This window comes from Ovis aries, chromosome 3 (genome assembly GCF_016772045.2).
Source record: "Ovis aries strain OAR_USU_Benz2616 breed Rambouillet chromosome 3, ARS-UI_Ramb_v3.0, whole genome shotgun sequence".
NCBI classification, from domain to species: Eukaryota; Metazoa; Chordata; class Mammalia; order Artiodactyla; family Bovidae; genus Ovis; species Ovis aries.
Window position 1 is genome coordinate 16183420 of NC_056056.1, and position 25951 is coordinate 16209370.

Below are 25951 nucleotides of genomic sequence, written 5' to 3' on the forward strand. Positions count from 1 at the left end.
CACTGTCTGCAGAAAATTGCCAGTATTCCAGTCTCAGCCTGAAACTACTAGGAATCTAAGGTCTGTTCCATTGCCCTCAGTAGCCTTCTGTCTGCTGTTGAGACCTTAAGACATATATACAAGTTTGGGTATGCTATAATCTATTTGTCTATACTTGATCTATTTATGTTATCATTTAATTTATTTAAAGAAATTTATTTCCTGGATTAATCTTCTTTCCATAAACGCTGTGTGCCCACCTCTTTCACCAGGTTTAAAGCCCTGTGGTTTAGTGATGAATGGTCATCTACGAGACAGGTTCCTGGCCAAGGCTGCCTGGATGGTCATGAAACCCAACCTGCAGACTGACTCAGGTGTCCCCATCTTGGCTGACACTAGCATGGGATGTCCATCATGGTTCATAACTGGAGCTGCAGGCAAAGCTGAACCTCAGACCCGCTGTGAGGGGCCCACATGTTGTTTACAGTCTGCATGAGATGGTCTTTTGTGAGTTTCCACATTTTAGGTGTTCTTTTCTCTTTGAGTGTCATCTTTTGTTTTAAATCTTCTGAAGCATTTTCTTTGGCTCTTTTTCCTGATGATTTCTATCTAAGAGTTGATGTGTCATTGTGTTTGGAGGATCCTCTTCTCTAGGAAGTTGAATAAACACTGGAGTGAGGAACACAGGAAATAGTATCTTCATTTAACTCTTCAGGCCAATGAAATGTTCACAGTTAGACACAATCTCAGATTTCAAGGCCAGGCCTCCACACTGCTGTTGTAGTTTAGTCACTCTGTTGGACACAACTCTTTGCAACCCCATGGATGGTAGCCCACTGGGCTCCTCTGTCCATGGGATTTCCCAGCTAAGAATACTGGGGTGGGTTGCCATTTCCTTCTCTGAGTGATCTTCCCAACCCAGGGATTGAACCCACATCTCCTACATTGTTGCAGTATTCTTTACCACCAAACCACCAGGGAAGACCATAAACTTTTCAAGATTCAGTCAAAGGAGAAAGAAAATAAATATCAGTGGGCTACTTAGTGCATTTTAGGCAATGAGATTAATGCTATGTTTTATCTCTATAAAGTTTTCTAGTTATACTATTACGCTCATGTTTCTACTTAAGAAATCAAATTTCAGAAAAGCTAAATAATTTCTCTAGAATTTAGTAGAAACACTGAGATTTAAACTCAATTTTTGTTTCTTTTCTTAAAAAATTTTTTGATTGAATATAGTTGATTTTCAATGCTGTGTTAGTTTCAGATGTACAGCAAAGTGCTTCAGTTTACATATATAAAACTCAATTTTCTTGATTAACATACTTGCTCTTGAATCATCACGTCTTGTATTTTTAGCAGGTCATTATTATATTTGGAACTTTCTATGAGAGTGTAATAAGATTTTAATTTCAAGATTTAATTTCTTCAACATATTTGTTTTTTATGGAAAGAGTAGTGGAAATTAGATACACCTTTAAAAATTAAAATATTCATAAAAATAATGCACAATTTTTTTTTCTGAGGCAAATTATTTATAAGAATCATGCTATTCTAAAGGGGTCGCTAAATTACATTTTTGTGTCAAATAGATAAATTTAATTTCTGGCTGTATTATGCTATCCTTGAGGCCTTGGGCAAGTTATTTAATTTTTAAGCCTCAAATTCCTCATCTGGGGGGTAATAGTAGATACTCTGTAGTCTGGGCTTTCCTAGAAAGCAGAACTGAGACAAGGCTGATCCAGATGGCTCATCCTGAGGAGGGATTTCAGGGAAAAAGAATGAAGCAGTGGGAAGGGTGAAGGCATTTTGTGATGGTTTCCGCCTCCACTGCTCAACTCTATGTGTACGGCTGACTCCCTCACACTGGGGCTGAGGGCACATGCGCACCGGCCTCTCAGGAGCCCAGGGAGCTGAGAAAGCAGAAGGCCTTGCAGCAGGAGATGAAGGGGTGCCCTGTCACACCTGTGCGAAGGTGGTTTCTGCAGCATCCGCTGAGGGATAGCAGTCAAGAGACTGCGTGGGTCCCCAGACATATACTCTTTCTTCTCCTCCTTTACTCCTGCCTTGCATTAAGTCCAGAGAGCCTTCAAAGTGGTGCCAGGTTGCTTCACAAGGGACAGCATGGGAGGATTAATATAGCAAGACACAGTCTGCGTTCTTGTGAAGCTGACATGTCGTCTCTGACAAGGATGAGTCACTTCCTCTGCAGGATGAATGAAGTTTGGTCTTCATGAAGTGTGGTGCTGAGGCTTCAGAACTGGCCTTTGCAGTGGGCTGTTTGGGCTTTCAGCACTGACAATAGTAGATTAACTAGCTTTGGTGAGGAGGAGCTTATGCTATGGGGTCCTCACAAAGCTTCCATCTTTCCCATCACGAGCACTCCATTTACAGATCTTTTGGAGAAGCTCTGGGTGGGCCAAGATAAGATGAGTTGGGTTGTAAATGCTGCTTGTTAAGTGGCTTCTCTATAGACACTCTGTAGAACTATTAATGTAAAAACTGTTTCACTATTAATATCATAATGTAAAGCACAAATATTTTGCATGCTTTATACTCATTCCCATAGATCCACCCATCTCCTTCCATTTCCTTGTCTTTCTTTGCTCAACTGTTCAAACCATCCTTCCTTGATCAGCGGTCCATTTGGACTTCATGCTTCTCTTCTACATGATTAAAGAGTTTTTCCTATAGCAGTTTCTTTTTACTACCAATTTCAAGTCCAATATGAATGGGGTTATTTTGTGGCAGTAGTCCGTTTTCAATTGATTCATTTATAAACTGGACCCAGTTCTTTCTTTGTCTGCAGGTAGGTTGAGGAAGAGGCATCTGTTCAGAAAGGTGACGCAAGAGGTGGAATCGATGTAGTTAGGCATCCCACGTGTGTAATGATTTGCTCAGACCCAGTCCCCCATGTTCCACTTCCCTCACATGATGACTTAACATTCTGCCTGCCTTGCAGATCCAATAATATGCATCTCGTGTAGAATAGCTATGGTCAAGTTAGCACGAAGTCATGAGTACAGTATAATACAGCCCACTATCTAGACAGCTCTTCCCTGGACTGTCTCCTAGCTGACTGGTTCTTATATCCAGGTCTCAGGCTAAATATCACTGGCATTCCCCGCCTGCTCTAGAATTAGACAGGCTTCACGTTGGTCTTTTGGTCCCCCTCTTGCATCACCCTCAGTTACTCTCTTCATCATCACTCTCCGAAATAGCTATGTTTACTTTTTTGTCTCCTGTTTGTTTATCTTTGGCACCTAAATTTAAGCTTTATAACATCATGGGCCTTACTTCTTTTGTCCATATCCTATCTAAAGTTGGTTGTGTTCCAGCAGATTGTAGATGACCAACATATTCTTAATACATAAATATATATGTTTGAACATCTAGCATTTTATGACACTATGTTCATAGTGGCATATCTACACATATTTGTGTGTGTAATTATGTCCCATTTGGTGATTCTCAGCAAAACTGCAGAGAGACCATCCACCACTAGGAATCAGATCTTTGCCAGTGTTGCTGAATCTTCTTACAGATGAGGTTTTGTTCTACAGAGATCTGAGTTTTAATTGACACACTGTTCAGAAAAAATGTCACCTGGATTTTTTGATTCCTACTTTGACTCAATATAAGCATGGTGTACTTACTACAGAAAAACCTATTTCATTCTTATCAACAAAGAATTAAACATGTACCTTATAAAAAAGATACTGTTGTCAGAGAATGAGGGATTACCCAAGATCATCAAATATTATTATAATTTCACTATAAAATAGTTTTAAATGAATCTATTACAGCTATACATACAAACATGGATGACTCTCAAAATTTTTACATTGAGAGAAAAATGTTTATAAAGATCACATATTGTCTGATTTTATTTCTAAAAATTTGATCAGAGGTTGATTAATCTATATGCACTTACAAAAGGGATCCATACATACACATGCAACATGGAAACACTAAAGAAATAATAAAATAGAAATTATTGGTTACTTCTGATGGGAAGGAAGTAGGGTTCAACTGAGAAGGAGTGTACTGAGTGGGGGCTTCAGAGGTAAATGCAATATTTTAAGTACAATAAATTTAACATTTGGATGCAGACTGCTGGCTTTATTATTATTTGAAAGACATTTATAAACATGCACATATAAAAGCAAATAGCATGTATGTGTGTATGTGTTTATATACAATTACTCTTTTATGTATGATGGTGAAATTAAAATTACTAATGAAGATGCTAATGGATTCCATTCAGAGGTCAGTGTTGACTCCTCCCACAAAGTCAAGATTTATTCTCAGCAGAGATAAAGCATAGTGAGCACTGGACACCCTTTGTATCTTCAGTTTTGTGTTTGGGAGGAAAGTACAAGTATGTCTTGGCAGTGTCCCCAGGAGGCCAGAACTTAGCCAGGAGCTGAAGAGCTGGGTCTTGTACAGAAACCACACATCAGCTGAAACTTGTTTTCCACCAGTCCCCCCTAAGTTTTTGTGACTTTTCTTATAGGCATCTGCATATTCAGTCAGACTCAGCTGAATCCCAAGCTAACACTCGGCTTGTATGGATGCAATTTTCCACACATATTAAAAATTCTAAACAAACAAATGAAAAACACATCACAACATACATACATGATGTCCTCAGAGCCTGGATCCTAGCTAGGCTGTCATTCCAGACATGGGAGAGAGGCTGACCATGGATGAGGGGACGTGGTGGTTTGATAGAGGCCGTGGCAGGACTGTGAAGAGTCTTAACAAACAGGTGTGAACGAAGTCCTGTGGGGATCTGTGAGCACACTCTTGAATCCACATGGAGGCCTGGGGCAGGAGAACCAGCCTTGAACCCTGACGGTCTGGCAGGAAAGGCGAAAAGATGTGAGACAGAGAAAAGCACCTCAGTGCAAAGTCTGAAGCGCCACCTGGTTTGGCTGAATAATAGCAGTCCTCATTCAGTTGCTGTTGTGTCTGACTCTTTGCAACCCCGTGGACTGAGGCACACCAGGCTTCCCTGTCCTTCACCATCTCCTGCAGTTTGCTCAAACTCCTGTACATTGAGTCGGTGATGATGTCATCCAACCATCTCATTCTCTGCCATCCCCTTCTCCTCCTGCCCTCAGTCTTTCCCAGGATCAGGGTCTTTTCCATTGAGCTGGCTCTTTGCATCAGGTGGCCAAAATACTGAAGCTTCAGCAAGAGTGGTAGCACGTTTCCCTTTTCTCAGTATTTCTTCAAGAGTGTAAAGAGAGATGCCTGTCCCACTCTAGTTTCCTCCTGACCCTCAGGACTATCTGGGTTTCTGACGCTCTGCAGAGTAGAGAGGAAGAGAATGTGGTGGCCAGGTCCAACATGGAGGGCTGAGTCTCTTCTCTCATTCTTCAATAAACAGAGCTCTAGACTGTCATCTGACTGCCTTCTTTTAACATCACCTTTATACAACATCTTTCAGAGTGAAACTGTTGCTAATCAAGGGAGGAGCAGCCAAGAAATCACTTGAGGCAGGATTAAAGGAACCAGAGAAGCTCATCGAGATTAGGAGACCACCACCTGAGACAAGATTAAGAGGGAACAAGCCCTGCTCACACCCTAATCTTGTCAGGGACCCGAATTGTGACCCATTGCAATAAAACTCCTTCATGAAGTTCTCCAGGGGAGACATGGTTTTTCCCAGCAGGAGCCTGCTATGGCTCCCCCTTTGCCTGACAAAGCAGTAAAGCTCTCCTTTTCTGCTTCACCCGAAACTCCTATTCAGCATGGGTGCACAGCAAGGCCAAGCTTTTGCTAACAAAAGCAATCACAACTAAATCTCTGCTGAAAAGAGGTTTCTTTTTCTTTTAACACCAACCTGGTCCAAACTGAGAATGAATTTAAGAGCGCTTGTTGTTGTTCATGAGATTGTTGGAAGTTCTCAAACAGCCATGTTTCTTGGCTGTGCCTAGAGTCCCAAGCAGTCTCCCCAGCCTTTCCGAGGGCCGTGCTTATTCCGCTCGCTGTTGGAGCTGCCTACTCAGCAGGATATCTAGAAATCACAGTGTAGCCTTCTCCCCCCTTACTCGTTCCACAAGCATTAGTATTAATTTTTATTGATTTTCAAAAATACATAGTAAGACAAAAAGCTATTTCAGAGAGCTTTAACTGTGAGAAAGCTTTTACTAGGTCATAACCTTGTTAATTTATGTTCCGTTCTAATTCTTCCTTACTTAACACAGTCTTTCACTGGTGACCCAAGATTTTAGCCTGTCTTTATAGTCTGCTGTGAGTTACTCCCCAGGAGTAAGCTGATACACCAGGAAGGAAGGTGCTGGTTAACCCTTTAGGCTACTGAGGATGTAAGCTATTTTCTCAGACAAGACCTTTCAAGATGAAGGGTGTGAATGCAAGCAAGTCTCCGTTCCCTTGGATTCCAAGGCCAGCGTACCAAGGCTGTCTACATGAATGTCAATTTTCAGAAGAAAATCACTAAACCTCCATTTAGCCAATGGACCACTAACTCCAATACTCTGGCCACCTGATGCAAAGAACTGACTTATTGGAAAAGATCTTGATGCTGGGAAAGATTGAAGATGGGAGAAGGGGACGATAGAGGATGAAATGGTTGGATGACATCAGCAACTCCATGGACATGCGTTTGAGTAAGCTCTGGGAGTTGGTGATGGACAGGGAGGACTGGCATGTTGCAGTCCATGGGGTTGCAAAGAGTCGGACATACCTGAGCAACTGAACTGAACCGAACTGAGTGAACACCAGATTTTTAGATACTGTGCAGTTAATTGTTTCCTTATCAACTTAAATTCTGTGTGCTTTTTGCTTTGCAGTCTAAAAGGACTAAATAGACATCCACATTACAAATATTTATGGTGTACTTTTTTCATTAAAATATTTATGAATAATAAACCTTAAAGAGGATATAGAGAAAATGGAACCCTTCTATACTGTTAGTGGGAATGAAAAAGTTTTGCAGCCACTTATGGAGAACAGTATAGAGGTTCCTTAAAATACTTAAAATGAAATTACCATGTGATCCTTCAATCCCACTCTTTTCCATATACCTGGAGAAAACTCTAATTCAAAAAGATACATGCACCCCAATGTTCATACCAGCAGTATTTACAACAGCCAACATGTGGAAACAAACTAAATGCCCATCAATTGAGGAATGCATAAGGATGTGGTGCACGTATACAATAGAATACTACTCAGCCATAAAAAGAATAAAGTAATCCCATTCATAGAAACATGGATAGACCTTGAGATTATCATGTTAAGCTGCTGCTGCTGCTAAATCACTTCAGTCGTGTCCGACTCTGTGCGACCCCATAGATGTCAGCCCACCAGGCTCCCCCATCCCTGGGATTTTCCAGGCAAGAACACTAGAGTGGGTTGCCATTTCCTTCTCCAACATGTTAAGGTGAGACAAAGACAAATATCAAATGATATCAGCTATATGTAGAATCTAAAAAAATGATACAAGTAAACTTATTTTACAAATTAGAAATAGATTATTTCCTGTCTTCCTTCCCTTCTTTCTTTTCTAGAGCTAACTGTCTATCATGAGCTTTTCTCTGGATATACTTTACTACATGAGAAGCTCTTCTCACATCCTCATATATATGTTTTTATGAGGCTCAATCTACCTTTATTTCCATTCTTAGAAATTCTCTGAAAGGGAAAACTAACATTCCCTTATCAGCCTTGTCTGGCTATTTTAGCAGAGTTTCCAGCTGTTTTGTGAGGCATTAAAATGGAAATTTGCCAAGGGTAATACTTAATCATCATATCATTAAGCAAAATAAGCATAATATGACTTTACAACACCCCCTACCATGGGTTCTTTGAAAGGAGAGCAGGCCCAGCATCCCCTTCTCCCCCTTCTTCTGTTTCCTCCTCTAGAAGGTCCATCTCAGCCCTTCTGCTGTAAGTGCCCATCACCCCCAACTCTGAACCTCCTGCAGCGGTCACCCCCACACCAGGGGCAGGGGGCAAGCTCCTCAAGATGCTGATTTGAGGTGAAACTTTTAGAAAGGCTTTCCATTTGCCTCTCATTTGGGCTTAGGCCATGGGATTAACCTCAAAATGCTTCCCCCAGGCAGATTCAAAATAAGCTTTAGACGATGTGAAGTCCATCTTTGAACTTTTGAGAAGAGGCCTCTGAATTCCAGACGGTTGGCAGGCAGACAAGCAGGGTGGATGCAGACAAGCAGGGCGGACGTGAATGGCTCCTGGGCCCTTCAGCCAGTTAGATAAAAATCAGATTGGCCAAGGTCCTGAATGTGTTTTTATAAGGAAGGGAATAAAAATATGCTTCTGCCAAAAGTCTCCTCTTGTGACCAGTGCGATTTTAATTACATTTTTTTTGGCATTGTCAAAAGCCCTGAACCAGAAAATGCGCTTAATTAGAAACAAAAACAAACAAACAATTCCTTAAAAAAAAAAAAAAGAGTTTAAATGCTCTGGAGAAAGTTAAGAGCACGAGACACAAAAGTTTCTAAAGAAATTATTTCAAGGAAAATATTTTCTTTCTTGTAGAAAAAAAAAGGGTGGTGAAGAATTCATTAAGCATTAAAAGAGACTTTGTTAGGCTGCATGAACAACAAAAATGTAAAAAGGGAAAAGCAAGGCAAAGTTAAAATAAATATTGTTTGGATTGACTCTGCTCTTATTTTTCTTATTATTTCCTATTGTAACCAGTGCTTATAAAGTGTGGCTAAATTTTGAATATGTGGGAACACATCAGCATGTAACCATGTGCCTGTATCGTCACACGTGGCACACACAACTGTATGCCTGTATAGTCACACGTGGCACAGGCAACTGTGTTCCTGTATGGTCACATGTGGGACACGTAACTGTGCATTTTTCTAAGGTCACTATAATGCACAGTGTAGACCGTTTATAGCCGTTTAATCATGGTATACAGCACACACATCACTTTCTAAGGTATGAGGGCTGTCCATACTGTGTTCCAATGTTACAAATGCATCACTCCTGTGCTTATATGAGGAATCTAAAATATGACACAGATGAACTTATCCACAAAACAGAAGCGACTCACAGACACAGAGAGCAGACTTGCGGTTGCCGCTGGGGACAGGAGTGGGGGGCAGTAGGAGTTTGGGATTAGCAGATACAAACTGATGCATGTAAGAAGGGTAAACAGGGAGGTCCTTCCTGCTGCGTTGCACAGGGAGCTACGTTCAGTTCTCTGTGATAAACCACAATGGAAAAGAATATAAAAGAGAATACAAATATATATAAAACGGAGTCACTTTGCTATACACCAAAAAGTAGCACAACATTAAATCAACTATACTTCAATTAAATGCACACAGGCCTACATAAAATGCATCACTCCTTAGCACCTATCAGGTGACACCGAGTCTCTTAAACAGGCACCCAGGCCCCTGAAGGAAGTGCATTTCCAGCGCCCCGTCTACCCTGGACCTAAAAAACTCTCTATGCTCAGGCAACACTGATTTCAATGCCTTGTAGCTCAGTGATAAAGAATCTGCCTGCAATGTAGGAGATCCAGGTTCGATCCCTGGGTGGGGAAGATCCCCTGGAGGAGGAAATGGCAGCCCACTCCAGTATTCTGGCCTGGAGAATTCCATGGACAGAGGAAACTGACAGGCTACAGTCCACGGGATCACAGAGGCAGACATGACTGATTAACACACACACACAAACTTGTTTTTAGCTCCACATGTGAGTTCCTCTGCCTGGAATGGTTTTCCCAGTTTTACCCTCCCCTGGGTCCCCTTTATCTTCCCTGAAGAGGAAGTCTCTCCTGGTCTCATTGCTGCAGGTCCACCCACAGGCCTGTCACCATTTAGAACTGTGTGTCCGATGATGCTTCTTTCTGACTCCTTAACACCGACTGGCCGACAGTGGTGCTCTTTCCTTCTGTATACCTAACCACAAGATCGCACCATTCATGTACTCAGTGTGCAGGAAGGATTCATTGATGGATCATTAAAAAGAGAAAAAAAAAAAATAGGAAGGAAGGAAGAGAAATATAAGGAAGGCGGGAAGGAAGAAAAATAAAAAAGACATGAGAAAGGAAGAAAAAAAGAGGCCCAATTGTTTTGGAGATTTTGCCATCACAGCTTTTAGCAGCAATACATGAAAAGACTTGGGGAGCAAACCAGGAGGTTGATTTCAGAGAGAAATGGGTGGAGGGCACCAAAGGAGAAGCCGAAAGACATCTGCAGACCGCACGAACAAACGCAGATGTGATGCTAAAAGCAGAGTGCTAGTCCTCTGCTTCTTTTTCCTTTAAAATCCAGGTCTTTTGATCAGATCTTTAGGAATCTGATTACTTAGCACTTCTACATTTTACCAGATTTTTAGTATGCTAACTTTCCTTGTAAGAGGCCTCTTTAAAAAATACATAAAGAGGGTAAAAGGGGGTTAAAAAATAAAGGGGGTAAAGTTAAGTTTCAAACATTTTCAAAGGTTAAAAATTACATTAGAACAGACGAGACCCCTTCATGGAGTAAGTAACCAAATCTGAGAAGTATGTGTTATCTCCACGGAGAAAATTTGAGCTTAAGTGAAACCAGAGGAGGCGGGTCACTCCGTGCTGACCCCAGATGCCTTGCTCTCGGGTCTGACTCCAATTCAGACTCGGTCAGCAGTGCCAGAGCTCTGCACAGAAGGGCTTTGTGGCCATCTGGGGGTGTTTATTTCAAGTTAATTTTTCATCTAAGGTAGAGGAAACTTGTAAAACCCAATGAGATAAACTGCAGAAAGGAAGCACAGCTCCAATAGGAAGGTGTGCCTGGAGAGACAGCTCATTTGTAAAACTCTGACTGTTGGAGAAAATAAAGAATTCTTCAGAAGAAATGGCTAGACAAACACTCTCACAGTGCAAAGAGGAGGTGTGCAAACTTAGAAGAAAGAGTCTAATGCCTCGGATATCCATTCTTAATTGTGAGCACTCAATTCTTAGCACCATACCCAATAGTAACGTCGTCTAATGAGAAAGTCTGTCTTTAGATGATTAAACAAATTGGTCTATAAGCTCATTTCTCTCAACTGGTTTTCAGCATGTGAGAATAGACTTTTTTCAAAAACTACAAGGCTGCTTATTTGTATCAATATAAATGTCCTAACAATTTAGATTTTCTTAAGAGAGTGTTCTGAAGATGACTGCTCCCTGAGATGTTAGTAGCTGTTGTGTATATTTGGGATATTTGAACTAAACAAGTTTCAGTGAACCAAAGACTTCTTAAATCCTTACATCTCAGAATGAAAGGTCAGTTTTCCAAAGAGAAGGGCTGTTCTCCATCTTTCATTCTGCTTCTCAACCTTGATTATAAAAGCATTCCTAGTAGGAGCAGACTTTGAGAAATGCTGATTCAGAAATCATGGAATATGAAAGTTGAATCAGACTTCTGGGGGAGGTGGGGGGCAGTCTCAGGGCTTATATGAGTAATGTGAGATCTGAAAAACAGAAATTCCTAGTATCTTTCCAGAAACTGTTATTTGGAAGATTGAGGACAGCATGCAGAAATCTGAAGTTTGAAAACATTCTCTGGCAATTCAGAACAAGATAACATTGCCTGGAAGCCACTATTTAAATTATTAGCTTTTATTTTACATAAAAAGAAAATGAATTCTAGCTGTGAAACTGACTCACTGGCTCCTCTCATCTAAGGAACTTTCAACTTACAGATGACCTCACAAAGTCCACCCCCGGCTTCTGCTTTCTTGCGATTCACATCTCATCAGAACAAGCAATGCCTAATTGCTGTGGGGAAGTCTGAGCTACCAAACACAGACTCAGAGTGCTTACTTTGAAAGCCATACAGACTGGATTCTATTCTCAATCTTGTCTTTAATTAGTAATGAGATCCAGAAGACATTCTCTTTCATGTTCCAAAGGAAAAGTTTGAAGGTAGCTCCTAAGAGCAGTTCTGTTCTGGTTAAGTAGAAAGATGCTACAGGACAGTGTGGTTATGTCATACATTTCAGCTCCACAGCATGTGTTCCTGACAAAGTCTGCTCAGGCTACAAGTTTGAGGGCCAAATAGGCTGGCTAAGTAATTCCTAGAGCCAGCAGGGGAAAACAGCCCTCCAGACGTCTGACCACACTCCAGGAGTGATCCCACCAGAAAGTGACTCATGCATACCATTCGCTTCAATTCCCTGGTCTGAGTGATCACAGATCAAAAGTCAGACTCATAACAGGAAGTGCTTCTAAAATTATAGCCCCCTCCGTGAACCTGACCTTCCGGCTGTCCCTTCTTTGTGATGGGGCATAATGGAGGCGGCTCTGGTTACAGGGATGGAGGCTGGGAGAGCCAGGCGGTCAGAATGCAGCGCCCCCGCCCCGGCACCAATCACAGAAGAGGGTTTCTTTGTGCTCGGTGTGGGGTGGGGGCCCAGGGTCAGCACCCAGGTTTAGAACTGTGGATTGTTTTCAGCTTCAGTGCTTAGCAAGGACAGAAGTTTTCTCCAGATGGCTTTTCTGGAAAAAGGTGAGTGCCTTACCATTCACCTTCTCCTTCTCCCTGAAATTTTAAAACTTTCTCTAGAGAAAAGCTCTAATGAACTCAAGTGAGCTTACTTCTGGGTCCTCGGCAACCTGTGGTGTTGAGCAAGGCAATAAGCTTTCAGGATGAAGGGGGGATGAAGCTGTCTGTTATCCATCCCTCAGATACTTCCAACACTTCGATGTAGCTGAAAAGGCCTCACAAATAATTGTGAATGCAATTTTTATTGGGTGTTTCCTTGGTGGCTCAGACAGTAAAGAATCTGCCTGCAGTGCAGGAGACCTGGGTTTGACTCCTGAATTAGGAAGATTTCAAAAGCTAAAGGTATGATGGCTAGGAGAAATACTCTATCTTAAAACTTTACATATAAAAATATACATATGCATTATAAATATATTACATTTAATACAATTTTATTTATAAAATGAATATAATATATATAAACTATATAATGAATATGTATTTAAGGGGCTTCCCAGGTGGTGCTAGTAGTAAAGAGCCTGCATGCCAATTCAGGAGACACAAGAGACCCAGGTTCAATCTCTGGGTTGGGAAGATCCCCTGGAGGAGGAAATGGCAACCCACTCCAGTATTCTCGCCTGGTGAATCCCATGGATGGAGGAGCCTGGCGGGCTAGAGTCCATGGGTCAGAGAGTCAGACACAACTGAAGCGACTTAGTAGGAATAAATGGGCATTTGGTCAATGACAGCAACAAGATGGCATGAAAGTTGATGATTTGTGTTCAAAGGAGATGTGATTTACTTTTAAAGGGGAACTAAAAGAAAGATTTTAAAATATTAGATTTTTAAGTGCGGGCTCCACCAATATTTACTAGTGTGGAAAAACTATAGTTGTCCCATCTTATTTGCTTCTGTGTCTTGAAAAGAGGTTGACAGGGAATGCTGAGGTTTTACTCAACCCTGAACATCTTCCAGGTGGGCGCCAGTGTTAAGACCCTCTCCAATCACCAAAGCCTCTCACACCTTCCCTCACTGCCTCTTCTTGTAAGACCATAAGCCACTGTTTTCAGTCATGCATTTGTGTCTTCTACAGCTATTGAGTACTGTGTCTCTTGAAGTGGAAGAAAAAAATAAATAAATAAAGCTCCAGTCCATCTCACATTCAAGAAGAATGTATAGGTGTGGAAAATGCCATAGATGAGGTCATTTAACAGTACTCTAAGAATATAAAAAGAGCAAGTCACTAGCTGTGCTTGGAACTCTTTAAAAGTATTAGTCATTCAGTCATGACTCTTTGCAACCCCATGGACTATATCCCACCAGGCTCCTCTGTCCGTGGGATTTTCCAATCAAGGTTATTGGAGTGGGTAGCTACTTCCTTTTCCAGGCGAGCTTCCTGATCCAGGGATTGAACTCAGGTTTCCTGCATTGCAGGCAGCTTCTTTACCATTTGAGCCACCAGGGAAGTCCCTGGAATTCTTTAAAAGGACTCAAATATCATTTGTGCTTATCTTGAGGAAAAAAAATGCACATTTTCAAAGCAGAGGAAGGAAGGACATTCAAGGCAGAGAGAGCAATGTATGCAAATATATGAAGATGTGAGTAAGAATATTTTGAGGGTAGATGGCATCCAGTCTGTGTGATGGGCCCCGTTTGCCCGTGTTGGGGGTGTGGGTGGGGTTAAGATAGGGGCAGAGGAGATGTTTATTAACATAGCAATTACTGACTGAACTCTCAGCCTGGCAGAATTCTGTGTCTAATCAAATCACGTCTTCTCCCGCTCTCCAGTTCCTTGATACTTAGCTGTCTGTGTGTGAGCAGTGGTGATGAACTGAAACTTCAGCGGTAACATGACACCCTGTGCTCTCAGGTGCCAGATGTGGAAAGTGAGGTAAATACTTAAGTATCTTGGTCTCACAAATATCGGAGGCATGTGTATTTCTTCTACAGGTAAAATCAGATAAAAAATGCACCAACAGGAATAGTAATAAAGTCCTTTGCTTCTCCCCAGGCTCCTGGATCCAGTTATTTTGGAAGTTGCTATTATGTCCTCAATTGATCTCTTTGCTGAGGGCATTATCTGGTTTGTTCTAAGTTCTCTATTATGGTAATGTTGCAAACGACAAGGACACCAACAGCATTTTAGTTCTTATGAAGCACTTCACACACATTGCTATATTGCACTTGAGAGAGGATGTATAAATGTTACTAACTTCAATTTAGAAATGGACTCAGAAGCTCAGAGAGGTCACACAGCTACAAAATTTCCAAAAATATGGCTCCTGATTTTTATCTTAGTGATCGTGAGCTCTGATTCTTGTTTAAATCAAGACTTAAAACCTCATAAAACAGTTACCACTGCCCTTTGAGTACAGTCAGACTGTAAGAGCTCCATGCAGGAAAAGATTCCTTTCTCCAGATAGTTATGCATTTTTATTTCAAAGGTAATAATGATCAACTCATTAACTGTGATTGCCTTAAAGCATTTTGATAAGATTCATCTACAGATTACTATTATTTAATGGATGTTTATTTTAAATAGCTAGTCACTTATGTATTCAGACTGAAATAATCCCTCTGCTCAATCTTGCTTAAATGGATATTGTATTATTTTCAATTGCATTCAAGCAATAAAGTAACAGAAAGGCAATTCCATGGACTTACAAAGCAAAGTTGAATGTTAAAAGCAAAGTCTTTTATGTAATCATATAAGATACAGTGACTTATCTTCATCAAGTGCAGAGTCTCAACTAAATTGGGTTTGCAAAGCTGTACTGTAAGTGCTTTCTTGTGCCTTGAAAAATTAAAATAAGTAAAAATATAGGATCTCATCTACCTGTAAGAACCTGGCTGCGCTTACCTTTCAGGCTTGTTATAATGGAATTTCCTCATCATGCAGAATCATTTCATCCCTAGAATACTATTGTGGCAGCATTCCAGCTCCTGGACTAATTGTGCCCTTGGGTTAAAGGCTTTTAGGAGATAAACTGAGTCTTCATCCAACAAGAATTCAAAGAGTGTCTGCTATAATTCCAGCCAGGAGAAAGCTTTCGAGAGCTAAAATAACATGTGTCATATTTGCAAGGGCCCGGGGCTAGTGAGGGCACTGAAGTCACCCAAGGCTCCAGCATAAGAGACACATGTTGTCATATAGGGTCTTCCCCAGTGGCTCACAAGTAAAAAATCCACCTGCAATGCAGAAGACACAGGTTCAATCCCTGGGTTGGGAAGATCCCCTGGAGAAGGGAATGGCTACCCACTCCAGTATTCTTGCCTGGAGAATTCCATGGACAGAAGAGTCTACAGTCCATGGAGTTACAAAGAGTTGGACATGGCTGAGTGGCTTTCACTTTGTTACCACATCTTAGAAGAACAACTGGAGAGGTCATCCCCAGGTTTGCAGGATATATCTGGAGTGATCTTAAATAAAATGTGAACACAGGACATTTGCTAAATTTATATGGGGCAATCTCTAGGATGGAGGTGGAAAGACACGGAACAGATAAGCAGTCTTTCTTCAGAGTGGCTAAAAGTGTAACACCTTGAGATGTCTTTGGGATGGCTGAGATGATAGAGCAGAAAAACAAGCACAGGTTCAGGCATAAAGTCTAAAACAAAAATCAAGAGGGCTAATGCACAAGTATAGAGGGTTTTCAGTCAAACAGATTTTTGTAGGAAACTTTAGAAATACCCCAGGGCTATGTGTAGCAAGATTTTGTTAATTTATGAGTGTTTTAAAGATGATACCAAGGAATCAGTAGCCAGTGCACTTAAGAACTATCTTTATCCAGCAACTAAAACTAGCTATTCCTAGGCAATTGCCCAGTATCACTTTGACATCAATGTTCTATTTCATATTTGCCAAAAGTTTTTTAAAGAGTAACACTAACTTATATGCAGAGTACATCATGTGAAATGCCAGGCTGGATGAATCACCAGCTGAAATTAAGATTGCTGGGAGAAATATCAACAACCTCAGATATGCAGATGCCACAACCCTAATGGCAGAAAGTGAAGAGGAACAAAAGAGCCTCTTGACGAAGGTGAAAGAAGAGAGTGAAAAAAAAACTGGCTTAAAACTCAATATTCAAAAGATCATGGCATCCAGTCCCACTATGTCATGACAAATAGATAGGGAAACAATGGAGCAGATTTTATTTTCATGGGCTCCAACATCACTGTGGATGGTGACTGCAGCCATGAAACTAAAAGATGCTCCTTGGAAAAACAAACCCAAACAGGAAAGTTATGTATTGCAACACGTAATTTATACAGTCTCTTCATTAACTCACTGGTTTTGCAGCAAGCATTTATTTTGTGCATGCTCTCTGCTGGTCACTGTTCTAGAATTTTGGGACCCAGCAGTAAAAAGGTAGGTTACACTTCTTTATTTAAGAAATACATATTCTCATTGGTAAAGAAACATTAAATAGGTAAAAGAATATAATGATCTCAAATATTAATCAATCCAATGAAAAAATTAAAAGTAATGGAGATAGAGTGGGAAAATGAGGAAAGAAGTAATATCTGGGAGGGGTTTTGGAAGGATGGTCTTTATGTTGAGATGCTACTCTTTAAAAGGAAGCCTGCAAGTGAAAATATGGGGAAAAAAAAAAAAAAGGAGCAACCTAAGTTTGGGTTCCACATGCTGTGGGCTCTGCCTCTCGCAGGTTCAGCCAGCAGTAGATGCTGAACCAGTGGGTGGGGAAGCCTCACTGTACTGGACCTTTTCGTGTAGGGGACTTGCCATTAGTGAATCTTGGTATCCTAGGTGTCCTGAAACCATTCCCTCATGGATACTAAGGAGCGACTGTATTGCACACAGAGGCACAGCAAGTGCAGAGGCTGCAAAGAGGAAATGGCTTTGAGCCAAGTGTTTTCTCAGTGTGACCAAAGCTGGTGACAGAGGTGACCGTACCAGGAAAAGACATTGGTAAAGTGGGCAGGGAGGGCCCAGACAAGGGCCTGGCAGGCTCCGGAGTGAGAGTTGAGAGCCACAGTCTCTCTGCTATGAGGCTGCGCTGGGGCAAGAGGTTAGCAGTGGGACAGGTAAGTGGCGACTGCTGGAGACCAGGAATGAGACACCCTGGGCTTCAGAGGACCAAGAAGTAACATTCTGGAGCCACTTTCTTAGAACTGTAACAAGACAGATTTTATAGTGAAGCCACTGGTTTTCACTGAGATACTTAAACAGGATACATGTATACATATCGATTTACAGCAGAAAGTAACACATTTAAATGCAATTATACTCCAGTTTAAAAAAGAAAGAAACACGCTTATGAATATCACTGACGTTTTTACAAACAGACAAAGATGAGAGTTTCACGCGATGTGCATTAGCTCACATACTGTATGGTTCTCTTTTCAAAAGAATTCTTTGGAAGAAAGCAGCTGAAACAACATATTTTGTCTCCTAATTTCTGGAGAAATACACTTTATCGAATATTCCTTTTGCTTTTTTTTTGATGTCTATTAAACTTGAATTTTTTTATCTACTTAAAACATATTGAAATAGAGTATGCACGGAGAAAATTTCACATGCGGTTTACATCTCTAAAAAAGGGCTTATTGAGAAAATTAAATAAATATCCATGTCAGTTCCTTAGCATCAAAACTAATTTGAAGTAGACATTCAATAAATGCTATTTTAAAATTATTTTTAATTATTTCTTTTATTGTTTCTGTCCAAGGGATTATCCAGGCAAGAATACTGGAGTGGGTTGCCATGCCCTCCTCCAGAGGAATCTTCCCAATCCAGGGATTGAACCTGAGTCTCCTGCATTGCAGGCAGATTCTTTATTGAGGTGAACTCGATGCCACGACAAACAGCTAACTCTGATTTTCCGGCTGTAATGACATCCCTCTCTTGAACAACCTTGGCTTGGGTTCTTTCATTAGAATTCTCCCAAAGTGACAACTGTTTATTTCCCACAAAAGAAAGATCTGATTTTCAGCTGGCATAGGAATCCAGGCTGAAATCCTCATGGCCCACACGAGGGACATTGCCTATAGAGAGCTCAGGCTTTACATCAGTGTGCTGCAAAATAACACCCCATTTGACAAACAGAGCAGAAAAGCCATAAGAACTGCAGGGCCAGTGGTTGCTGCATTGTCACCTGACTTCCAGGCAAACTGGAGCAGTCCCAGATGAATAACTCAAGTCAAGCAGACATCAGAAATAGCGACTCCCCGTGTTTCCGCAAATAGAGTTTCTTATCAAAGTCATCCACCACTCAAAGACTTAATTTATTTCTCTAACTTAGTATAACAATGGCCCTTTTATACAGCATCTGAATAATGTAAACCTAATAAAGGCAAGGGAAATCCTATCATCCAATGTGACAGAGAACACGGGCCTTAAGTGTTTGAGTAGAAATGATCTCTTTCATGGTATCATGGGGCAGTGGATAGACAGATGAATGTCAGTACTGCACCTGGAATAGAGTTTAGTAATTCTAACCCCTGGCATGGAGGGAATAGCATGGGGGGCAAAAAAAAAAAAAAGAAGATATTTCAGTCATTACTGTGTTAGGATTCCTGACAATGTTAGGGAATCTTTCACTCAACAGACACTTTGGTGCAAGGACTCAGCTCTTGTCTGAGCACCCCAACAGGAGACCCAGCCCTGATTTTCTTGATATGTGGAAGCCACGCTTCCAACAATGCCTGGCATTGTCTTTTTATGATATGAAATCACTCTTTTTGGTATGAACAGGCCGAGTGTGATACATGTTGTGTGTTGAATGAGGCTGGGGTGCTGATGACACTACCCAGACCACGGGATGCGATTTTATAAAAGGTAAATGTGTTAGGAAGGGAGTCCAGTCAGTGCTCAGGCCATTTGGGGGGAAGACAGCATGGACGTGTATCAAGTTCTCGAACATGCAGTCTCCCTCACTGGTGCTGTCTCATGGTTGGTTGTGTCTGCTCACAGCTGGGTCTCAAACTCTGAATTCTGGACAGTTCTCAGGTTGCGCTCATCTACTTGGCATTTATCTTACTGCTCTGATCCTGGTTTCCCTCCCTCTGACACGGTTCTAGCCACTTGCTATGGGCCCTCAAATTCCTTCTCTTTGTGGGGTTCACAAAGTTGTTTGGGTTTTATCTTTCTTTTGAAGTCATATGTCCTTCCCTAGACTCACAGCCCTTTTTCTGGTCTGATTTACAGGCTTCTCTCACCTGGGAACGCTAACATCACGGGACTTAAACCTGACAAGTGTCAATTCTGTAACTTCACAGACCGGAGGTGTTGAGTACCCAACTAAAACACTGAGAAGAGTTAAATGTTTGTGGCTGTAAAAAAGGTTTGAGGTCATCAGGCAGTTAAATGACTTGCCCCAGGTCACAGAATTAAGCAACAGATCAGTGGTTCTCATCAGATCTCTCACGCAAAAGCTCCTCCCCATTTCAACAAAACCCTTCACTTCCACCAAAAACCACTTACAAAAAATGGAGCGATTCTCTAAGATGCTATGAATCCTTTACTGATATATTTTATCTTGGTGGTGATGTTGTGCAGTTGCTAAATCATGTCTGACTCACTGTGATGCCATGGACTGCAGCACACCAAGCTTCCTTGTCCTCCAGTATCTCCCAGAGCTTGCTTAGACTCATGTCCATTGAGTCAGTGATGCCATCCAACCATCTCATCCTCTGTCATCCCCTTCTCCTCTTGATCTTTCCCAGCATTAGAGTCTTTTCCAGTGAGTGGGCTCTTGGCATCAGATGGTCAATACCTGAAGATGAACCTCTAATCCCCTGGTTACAGATAATTATTTTTTATTCTATTTTTTAAAAATGGAGAGAATCAATTGGTGACAATACATATATAAAGTCCGTGTAAGGAGTGTCTATACAAGTTATCTCAGTTTCTGTTGGGAATAATAATTCTTCATTTAATATAGTGTAAATAAGAGCGTTAATTTAGTGAGTTTGCATGCCATATGCTATATGCATGCGTTATACTGGCATTTTACATAATTCATCTCACGTGAATTTTAAAACAACTTGAGTAGGGACACTTCTGGAGAAGAAAGTGAAGGTCAGAGATGGTAAAGATTATTTTCAAACTCACACAGAGGCAGAGCCAAAAATTAAACTGACATCTGTCTCTCTCCCAAATTCATATTCCTAACATACCATTCAGCCTTATTAGTCCTCTTAGCATGAATGATATAATTTTAATAATTTAATGGCATCTCCCATAGGCTTTGTAGCAGAAAATATTCAGCAGTAATCATCTTAACCGGTTACTGAAAATGACAGGTAAGTTGATTCTCTAAGTCAGAGGCATTAAATTTAGTTGTTTGTGGAACAGCCCATATGTGAAATAAAATAAAAAACAAGAGTCCTCTTCCATCTGTATATTCATCGTGAAGTCTTTCTCATTCCTCTTTGACTTGTCCTTAATTAATTTAACATGTTACTGAAGCATTTCTTCTGTCTTCTGAGACACACATCACAAAAGCCCTCGCTCCCGTAAAGTATAGCACTCGTACGTCATCAGCGGGGCGACAGCTCAGTGCGGCTGCTGCCGTAAATGAAGCTGTGATTTTCCTCCTGTCGGAAGTTCAGATGGAGGTGCGCCTACTTACGAGAGAGAGTTCCAGTGCTGAAGGCACCGTTTCTAATCGACTTCTAAAACCACGCTCCCTCTCCTGTGAGGGAGGCAGACCGTTAAGGCACACATTCTCTGAAATATAATTCAGAATGTGAAGGTGTGAATGACTGGGATGTTCAGATTCAAAGTAGGGATGACCAGAGAAGCTTTTGAGGAGGGACGCAAAGGTCGTCAAGCCCGAGGGGCGGCCGAGGTGAAGCCGTGAGCGTGTTCCGGTCCCAGCCTCTCAGAGCACTCACAGGGAACCTGTAGCCTCAGGACTCCTGAAGCCAGGGTCCCATGAGGAACTCAATCCTTTCTCAGCCTGAAGTGCTTCAAGTCTCAGGCCAATGCCATTTCCATTCCCAATTCCCTAAAAGACTTTTTTTTTTTTTTTTTTTGCTACCCCTTTGATTCTCCAAGAGCCTCCTGTTAGCATGGCCGCGGATCACTCAGCGCATTTCAGAGAGATGAGCGATTGCACGTCTCCAGCCCTCACCAGAAAGAAGGGCAGGGATGCGTTGTCTTGTTGTTCAGTTGCTCAGTCGCGTCCGACTCTCTGTGACCCCATGGACTGCAGCACACCAGGCTCCTCTGTACTCATCTATCTCCTGGAGTTTGCTCCAGTTCAAGTTCATGTCCATTGAGTCCGTCATGTTATACTTTTTGCATTCCTGGAGCTCAGCATAGTGCCTGACACAACATACAAGATCAGTACAGGGTGTTGAGTAAATTATCCCTCTCCATTGAGAAATAAATCAATAGGAATGGTATTCAGTAACTACAGCCAGGCCCACCAACCATTAAAGTGTGAAACAGAAATGCTGATTGGTACAGTTCTCTAAGAGGATGAAAAAAATTAGGGCTACTGCTAATGGCCTAATAATCTAATGTGTGAAATCCTTGATTAAGTCCGTCAAGACAGACCAGGGTGCTCACGGGGGTCCCTCTCTCCGCTTGTGGCAAAGCTTCACATTCCTGACTCACATGTACCCCTAATTCCACATACTGAGTAAACTATTATTAATAAGAACTGAAAGCGAACCTACAATGATGAAAAGTGGACTGTGTTCAGCACATCTTCTCTGCAGAGTGCAAATGCACCATTAAAATGAAACATATGAGCAACTTTTTAGTGAACGTGTTTCTACTTGCTCCCAGATGTTTGTCACATTATGGCACCTGTGTCTCCACCTTCCTGGGTCCTGAATCAGGTGGTATCCATCACCGGTTAGGACATCAAGTCCCTCTGAGAGGGGGGTCCTAGGTCCCCAGGGAGAGACAGAGAAATTCACATTTAAGCATCCCATGTGATAGGTAATGGACTAATACTTTAAATATAGTTTATACTGAAAACAATTTTAGTGCTTCAAATATAGATTCTGATTCACATTCACAGGAATTTTGTAATATAATTATGATCTCCATTTCATATGAAAACAAATGTCAAAAGCAATAAACAGCTCCTCCATGTTAATACTTTTTCAAGGATTTTAGCAAAAGTCTGACCGACTTCAAAATCCATGTGGTAGAAAGAACCATAGCAACTGCCTTCCAGACTCTCCACTGAGGAGGATCTTGTTCCAGCGGAAAGTTTATTTTTACCCATTGGTGAGTATGGGTCAGACATCTACTGTGTGCCAGCCGTTCCTCTAGGTCCAGAGAACTCACACAGTAAAAATAACAGATAACATTCTTGCACCCAGAGAGCAAACAGCTGAGTAGCAGGATGAGCTGTTTTCCACCCACTGCATATAATAATTACACAGGTATAGGCATCACTGTGTCCCCAGATGCTTTGGGATTATTCAATTTAAAAAATCCAGTCCTGCCCCCTACAAATATGTCACATCCCATTCAGTCAATTTTGGACTAATTTGTCCATCGTGTTTCCTCCCTGATGAAAACAGTTTGATTCATCAAGCATTTGGAACTATCATTATCATATAGAAATAGATAACATAAATCCAATTCAATTTTTTTCAATAAAATGGTTTTCTACATTTACTTTTCAAATTGGTAAACATGGCACTCTGCAAAAATGGTAAGAAAAACAAAACAAAGACAAGACAGAGATACAGACTCCATCCAGTGAAATTAAAAGAGCTGTAAACCCACATGGACACTCTTATTGCGGATTCCAGTGGCTCCTGATTTCAGGCTAAGAAGGCCACAAAAAGGCCTGTGGTACCCAGGCTGGAGGCTAGTGCTCTCCTGGGACCTAGGTTGGCATCAAAGAGAGTCAGGGAAAGAGGAACTCAAGCAAGGACAACGTAGATGCCATGATGCAGGGCAGCACCATGAGTCAGAGACGGGGAGGTCAAGAACCCCATGACCTCCAACTGCTGCCTGATGTGAAAACACAAAAGCCAGTGAACTCTCTCCTATTATACAGTCAAGTCTGTGTCATAGGTGAACACACATACCAGATTCCTCCTGGTAGAAAGACTTTAGCCACATGTTAGATTTTGTTTAAGAAATGCACATCCTTTTATTTCAAGTTTACATATATATGACTTTTTACTATTGTCTTTGGAATTATTCTTTTCATAAACAAATATAAATAAATATGTCTCACTCAATGCACTGGGAGCCAGGGAAGCTTAAGTTAACTGGCTCTCCAGAATAGAGGAGACTCCGGTTTATATCTCTTTTCCAGTTTCTGCATGTAAACACTCCCACCATGGTCAGTTTCAAGCTACTGATGTCTGAATACCTGGCTCATAGAATTCCTAAATGTTTACCTGTGTTTGACTTTAGTTCTCATGAGCCAGTGGGAGTCAGTCACTGCAGTCCATTGTATCCCTTTATTGACACAATAACTATCTTTTGTCAGGTGTCCTGAAATCACACAGATTATTTCTTTTTTGCAGTTCAGTTCAGTTCAGTTCAGTTCAGTCGTGTCCGACTCTTTGCAACCCCATGAGCCGCAGCACGCCAGGCCTCCCTGTCCATCACCAACTCCCAGGGTCCACCCAAACCCATGTCCATCGAGTTAGTGATGCCATCCAACCATCTTAGCCTCTGTCGTCCCCTTCTCCTCTTGCCCTCAATCTTTCCCAGCATCAGGGTCTTTTCAAGTGAGTCAGCTCTTTGCATCAGGTGGCCAAAGTATTGAACTTTCAGCTTCAACATCAGTCCTTCCAGTGAACACCCAGGACTGATTTCCTTTAGGATGGACTGGTTGGATCTCCTTGCAGTCCAAGGGACTCTCAAGAGTCTTCTCCAACACCGCAGTTCAAAAGCATCAATTCTTTGGTGCTCAGCTTTCTTTATAGTCCAACTCTCACATCCATACATGACCAATGGTTTTATATTCACAATAACTCTGCAAGGCATTGATTCAGGATGTTTTCCTTTTTATTTTACAGATGAGGAAAAAACATTTTCAGAAAATCTGAAGAAGACTGCCAAAAAAGATAACATTAAACATAAAGAGAATTCAGCAGACATCTGATGATTTGAATTGCTGACGGTGGGAATGGAGAAAACACATACATAGAGGCCTTATGTGTCTGATATCTACAGATGCTCTTTAGAGAGAGGCAGTACCTGTTTGGGTCTTCCAGAAACCTGGATTGGCCTTCCTGGTGGAAAGTGGAGCAGGAGACAAACCCCCACTGTACTGGGAATCTGTGGGGCTTCAATCAGCTGGAGGCTTCAAGTTTAAGTTCAAGTTCAAGCATAGGGTGCTGAGTGCCAGCCAGGTCTGCCTACCCTTCAGGATACTCATAATCAACCTCCAAGAGAGCCTTCCTGGTGGTCCTTCCTTGTCACAGCCCATCATTTTCAAGAACTTTATCTTTAACCTGCTGTAAAGCTAGACTTTCGTGAAGTCACTCTCAGCTTTTTTCTCCAGGTTAAAATATCCCTTTGCATGAAAGTCCCCCTCGGGTCCTAGTTCTCTACTTCTTTGCCATTTTCATGAGTCCTATTTGAGTTCTGTTGGAGAGACAAGAGAATGATTTCTGAGGGGCAGTCTCACCCCTGACCCCGTGCTGACAGGCAAAGGAAACCACGAGTCCAGAGACAAAGGTGGTCAAGGGGCCATGCCATGCAGGGAAATCTCCCTTCGGGCCTCTCTCTGGATTCCTTGGCAACACTGAAGCCTCAGCACATCAAGGCTTCTCTGCTCTCATAGACTGTGCTTCTCTGCACTGGGGGAGCCCCGGTTGCCAGAACTGAAGATCTAGAAATGTTCACAGACACATCATTCCAGACATAAGACTGGGAGCCAGTGGGTTTCCATTTCTTAATCTCAAACAGAGATTCAGTTGAAGAGAAGATTCAGAAGCATGATGTCCTAACACATTTATAGTCCAGCCCAAAGTGGATTCTGCAGAACAGTGAGCCACAGGTCTCCCTGATCTGAGACGATAAGAACAAATACTCTTCGTGTCATTTTCTTCATTTAGTGTCTTTGCACTGGAGCTTGCTGGGGGACCCTTTCAGTCTTGCTCCCTGCTAGTCACATCTCCTAGAACAGAGACCAGGTTGTGGTTTTCCTGGTACATGTGTTTGTCTTGGTTGGAGGAATATCCATCACTTAATCTCCCCCCACCCCACCCCCTGCCCACCACACTGCTTCATGAAGTTTGATATCACTGATGAGAAAATAAGGGGCCCTTTGCATCTTAACCCTTTTTCATATAGTGTTTATAATAAAAACCGTGAACTTGCAAGTGGCGGAAATGTTCTGGAATTACTTTAATTGTAGAAAATGTGTAAGCAGAGTGCACAGTATCTGAACCTTCAAGGTGTTCGTGTAGCTCAGCCTCACGCAGGATGAGACTTGGGGCAGAAGCACCTCTGCTGTTTCTCTCCAGGACCTCAGCGAGGTGAAGGTTGTCACGCCCTTCAGTGCAGCAGGCGTGAGAATAGAGAGCGGAGTGCCGTGGTTCAGTCATAT

At 41.8% G+C, this 25951-nt stretch overlaps 1 long non-coding RNA gene across 1 annotated transcript in view; it reads left to right on the forward strand.

The window, feature by feature from the left end:
* The window catches only part of LOC132659558 (uncharacterized), an 82295-nt gene extending 56571 nt beyond the window's left edge, over positions 1–25724 (forward strand). The window contains exons 3-5 of the long non-coding RNA XR_009600109.1: positions 14229–14331; positions 19612–22653; positions 24414–25724. This is a non-coding gene — a long non-coding RNA (uncharacterized LOC132659558). The remainder of the gene's footprint in view (positions 1–14228; positions 14332–19611; positions 22654–24413) is intronic.
* Positions 25725–25951: the final 227 nt, after the last annotated feature.